Here is a 6,149-nt window from a genome sequence, read left to right as displayed (position 1 = left end):
TCTGGTCAAACTGTTCAAGCAATGATCCACCGATTGAACCATTAATTCAATGACCCAGTAACTTAGCCAAGTAGATTATTGATTCGATTTTGATAACTATGTTTAAAATTGTAGAGAAAAAGCCTTCCAATAGCAAGCAAAAAATAAAAGAACAAAGAAAGCTTACTCTTGAGTTGTAGAAGAAGCTCATTCGCCATTTTTTTCTTTCTTCTTGTTCTTCACAGTAACAAAATGACAAAATCCAAACTAGATAAAAATAAAGAAAAAGAGCGAATGGGATGGAAGATGGTAGTGAGACCGAAGCTACACCAAGTGACAAATGATAGTGAGGGCTTGAAACGGCTACGACAAAATGAACGAAAGAAGCCATGGTGAAACAAGTGGCAGCAACAACGATGAGAGATGAGATGGCAGCGACGATGAAAGATGCAGCATTGGCGGCAATGACAACAATGAAAGATGCAACAACGGGACTGAAGCTACGACGAGTGATAGCGATGGTGAGGGCTCGAATTGTTGATGACAAAATGATGAAGAGAAGTCAAAGTGAAAGTCGCGACAATGATGACAATAAAAGATGCGATAGCTGTGAGTGAAAACAATGGTGAGGGAATGCTTGTAAGAGAATGACGCGTGAGGAAAGGACGGGAGATGATGGTTTTTTATATGGTTTTCTTACTGTGAGTGAGAGAGTGAGAGAGAGTCAAAATGAGTGAGAAAGAGGAGAGCGGAATATGAGATGATGGTTGTTTTTTTTTTTTATGAGAATGGTTATTTTGAATTAATTTTGGATTGTTCTTGTTTATATTTCTGGATTTGTCTGCATCCCAACTAATTGCTAGCTGATACCTAATTAATTAACTAACATGATTAAAAAATAAAATAAATTCTAAAAAAAGCAATTTAGAAATGAAAAGAGACAGCAAATGAACTAGCGTAATTATCTAATTATCTAATAATATAATGGCAGGATATTTGAGCTAATGAGTCAACATTTGACTTTCTCATATTTCTCCAACATGCTTATCCTTGTGCTAAATAAGCACAAATGCACAATTAATTGGTTTCTTATATTTTAAAATATTATTCTCGCTAGTCAATTAGAATTTTGTGCATCTTTTCTTTCTTTAATTTATTTCATATTTTTCTTTGTCTTATCTCATCACATTTTTAATTTTTATACAATTTAATTATCATTTTGTCTTCTAGTCATTGTCGGTTAAAAATGATCTTATTCTTTTCATTCTTCCAGTCGTTAGCTACAACAATTGCAGGTTTGTTAGTCGAAACATTAACCCTTGTTAGGTCCCTCTCAACAGTCTTCTTCTCCTAATTCAGAAGCATATTACTATTAGGTTTGTGCGGTAAGTAGTTTTTGTTGGTTTTGGGATTGGATCTCGATGTTATTCGGTTGAATTTTGATGCCTTCTAAGCTATTATTTTAGAATTGGACGAATTTCCTCTAGGAGAGGAACGAGAGATTTGAATCTCTACGCTCCTTTTCCAAATAGAAAGAAAAGTTCAAATTGGGTGCCAAAGTAGTTAGAATCTTTTTTATTTTTATTTGATCTTTTCTTTAACATTGGCAATGTATGATGTGTCTGAGTTACTGCTCCTCTATTTATTTTGTGAATCATGACTGATTTAAGGTCTTATTCTTATGGTGTTTCTCATTCGAACTTCTTAATTATTACCTTTCCTTTCTTCTGAATTTTTTATTCTACTTAAAACATTCTCCTTGTGTTTCCATTTATAAGAACTATTTGTGTATCTATAATCAAAATTTAAATTTAGTTGTGTCATCATTTCAAAAGAATGATGTTAACTTGAAAAATTATGTGTTGCTGACACAGGTTTCTAGCATGCTGTCTGCATATGTGAAGCTAAGAGATCGACACATGGAGAGAGAGGGTGTTTGTGAAACAGATTATTCAGCATGACCTGTTCTGTGTGCAAAAATCATTAAGCTTAATAATTTGTCTAATTATGTCTTTAAGCTAGTTGAGGTAATAGACCCTTTATGTGTAGCATCCATGGGATTTATTGTTTGAAAATTCTTAATAACAAAAAAAAGAAATTGTTTGAAAATTCTTAATTAGAAGAAAAACAAAAATTGTGTGGGCATGATGGTATGATATGAATTGATATCCCAGAAATGTGGAGAATAATACAACATGCCGAACCCAAAATATTTTAAGAAAAATAGAAAATAGTAGTTGTTGATCATTTCTACCGAAAAAAAAGAAAAAGAATTAGTTGATCTCTTATGTTGTACAATAATTTTCTGATCTACATTGTGGGACGAAGGAAATCATGGATGTTCTAATGACCCAATAAATTAGGAAAAAATAAATAAAAAAATAATGTTTATTGTAATGAAATTTGGTTTGTGTTTTTGAAATTTAAAAAAATAAAATATTTTTTCAAAAACAAAATCAATTTAAAACTTCAAAAATAATAATTGTAGTCTTTGGTTTTAAATAAAATCATATAAATGTTTCACATGTTTTCCAACTCGCTGACTCTTCCATGAATCAGACTCAGAATTATAAGCAAAACCATCACCTGTTATTTTGCCTCAGCAATTCTATATCAATACATCATACACTCGCCTGGAGCTAGTGAAACCACATCACTGCGTCTACCCAGGGAGCTCCAGTTATCTCATTCAATAATCATCATCATCATGCAATCGCATCATCAATTCATCCCATCAAGAACAGCCTTCACACCCACTGACACCAGCATGAGGGGCCTCTCAGTTGTACAAACACAAGCAATACAGGCAAGTAATACACAAATATGGTACAAGTAGAACAAGTAGCATATAGTCAGGTAACATGGCATATATGATGTAGAAATCCAAAACAAATGGCAAACCCAAACAATTCAAACATATGCAAATGATGAATGCCTGCCCTATGACTGATGATATCATCTGTCGGTTATATAGCCAACCCGACATGTCCTGGTAGCTAACCATTGGACAGAAACACCCATTGCGGAGCAAGTAGGTTTGAGCTACAACCCCCTTGCTACTACCCGCTCAACCCAAAGCCAGTGGAATAACCACTACTGCGGCTACTACCCAGGCGGGTGTTTACAAGCTCAACCTGGAGCGAGTGGATTCACCACTACTGCCGCTACTACCCAGGCGTCACAATCTCTGACCTGGAGCAAGTCGGACGAACCACAACCCTTGCTACTACCCAGGGACTCAATCTCTGTCCTGGAGCAAGTGGGACGAACCACAACCCTTGCTACTACCCAGGATCTCAAAACATACATTCGTTCAGTTTAGAAGCAATCATCACTGTTATCAAATCTCAAACATTAATCTGGAGCAAGCGGGACGAACCACCACCTTACTACTACCCAGGTATCACAAATACACATGTATTCAAAACTCCATAATTAAACTCATTTATCATAAACATCCCTTCCCGTCTCATACCCGGAGTAAGTGGACAATGCCACTGCCTACTACCCGGGGTCACACATCACATTTCAACCTTTTTCATTGTTATCCATGTAACACATTCATTCATTAATCATATATGCATTTATACTCAGCCATAAACTATAATGGCTTTGCCGTAACCCGGCAATAACTCAGTCATCCAGCCCATGGTTCAATCAAGAACCGGCCATTTATCAACAAATATAGTCCTTCGGCTCATGGCATACACGGTACTCCCACCGTCATCCTCCATATCTCATATAATCATCTTTGATCATCATTGATCATAATTTTTCCCCTTGCTTCACTCGCAAGTTACCACATCCCCTAGTTCCTTCCTCATTTCTAGGCATATCATAATGATTTAATACATAAGGGATGAGATCGGAGGCTTAGAAGTATGAGATTTGGCTTTAAAAACTCAAAAAAACATCTTTGGCATGAAAACAGGGCCACGCGTACGCGCACTCCACGCGCACGCGCGGATGGCCAAAAACTCATCGACGCGCAAGCGTCATACGCGCGAACGCGCGGGTTGAAAAATATCCAAACGCCGCGCAAGCGTGGGTGCTCTTGCGCCCAGGCACAAAACTGGCACAACTCTGGCACAACTCTCTGGAAAATAGCTGGGCATATGGTGCAGCGCATCGACGCGCCCGCGCACACCACGCGCACGCGTGGATGGTGCTTTCTGCAAGAACGGCACGCACGCGCCAGGTACGCCTACGCGCGTAGGGTCGTTCTGCTAAAAATTTTCTAAGTTAGAAGCTGCAGAATTCACAGATTCAACCCCCAATCTTCCGACGGTCATAACTCTCTCATTTTAAATCATTTTTCACCCGTTCTTCGAACGGCATGGACATCCCGGATCCAATTTCATTTCTAAATAAATTTGGCACAAAACAGAGATCCATAGTCCAAGTTATGTCCCGTCAAAATGTGCCCAAAAACCATATTTTCATACAAAACCACAAGGTGCCATTTTCAAAACAAGCAATTCTCAACTATTTGCAAAATCAACCTAAACATGCCAATTTCAACCCTTTCTTTGAAATCAATCAAAATATACCAAAATCAACATCAAGCCTCCTCAACTCACACATTGACACTTTCTCAAACTCAAACACATTTACATATCATATACTCTTCCTCATGCCAAATTTTAACAACACTATTTCCAATCAACCATCATTATACATAATCAATATCATACTCACTATCACGTGGTTTAACCCACAAATCAACCTTAATCATTCCTCAAGCATATATCACCACATACATATATCTAATGCATCATCATACCATCAAGGCATCAATAGTCATAATCACATATATGACCACATAATATGTCTTAACCAAAACCAAACATACCTCATCTATATAATTTCACCCAATTCACCAAATTCCACACTTCAACTCCTCAAACCTTATTATTTAATAACCAACCCAAACATTCATATATTCATTATCGGAAATTCATCCAATCACTTGTGTCATCATACAATGCACACATCACTTACCTTTCTTACCTTCTTCCGGCCTCCGGCCCAAAATTCACGGCCTCCAGCCCAATTTCACAATTTAAATGCATAAACCACAAATCAATACTCATTACCTAGTACATCAAATTCTCAATACACCAAACATACAAGGCTACACAATTCTCAACCCAATCATTAATTCACATTACATACCAACTATGCATATTAGCACCAACCATTTACACAATCCAAACTTAATCCTAGGGACATCTAGCCTAGGAATTCTCATCACAACACACGGTACTTAAATGAAACTTAAACCGTACCTCTTGTAGCCAAACCAATTGAGCCTCTTCTTTGGAAGTCTTCACCAACCTTAGCTCCAAGCCTCACCAAAGCTCCTCAAGCAATACCAATCTCCCAATTGTGCACCAACATCACCAAATACACTAACATAACCAATATCACATACATACATCAACCTAGGGCTCATAAAAATGACAAATCACAAGGGTTTGAGCACATCTTACCTCAGCCCATATGAAGTAGGGATAGAACCCACTTAGAATCCATGTTGGAGTATCCCTAAACACCCAAAATCACAAGATTTCAATACTAACTACCCAAAAACGTGTAACAGTGGAGAATTTCGAAAACTGGGTAGAGATGAATGGAATACTCACCACAAAAATTAGATAGAATTGTAGAGGATGAGAAGAGCGATGCGTGGCCGCAAACGGCTCGTCAATCGGAGCTTCGTAGCTCAAGTTATGCTTATTATTTAATTAATTTCGGTTAGACCGGGTATTACATTCTACCCCCCTAACAGAAATTTTCGCCCTCGAAAATTCCATCCATCACTGCGAGTACGCGAGCATAGTCTGCCTCTATATCCAACGCATAACAGTTCCAAGGCCCTTTTTACTCTGCGCGCTTCCATTGCCACGCTCTGATTTCTCTATATCCGAGGGTCTCGGTCATTCGTCCAACGCCGACCAATAGCCTCGTTCCTTACTTTTATCGTCTCATCAACTCACACCCTATTAAATCTCAAATCATGTCATCAATAGTATTACCATCATCGTTAATCATAGCCATCGTCCCACATCACTATAATCAATCAAAGATCATCACCACACCTTAATCATACTCCATCACTATCCTCTCTCTGCCAAGCCAATTACCACTAATCACAGCTCAACTCTAAG

Source organism: Arachis ipaensis, chromosome B09 (genome assembly GCF_000816755.2).
Source record: "Arachis ipaensis cultivar K30076 chromosome B09, Araip1.1, whole genome shotgun sequence".
Lineage (NCBI taxonomy): Eukaryota > Viridiplantae > Streptophyta > Magnoliopsida > Fabales > Fabaceae > Arachis > Arachis ipaensis.
Note: the sequence above shows the minus strand (reverse complement) of the source record.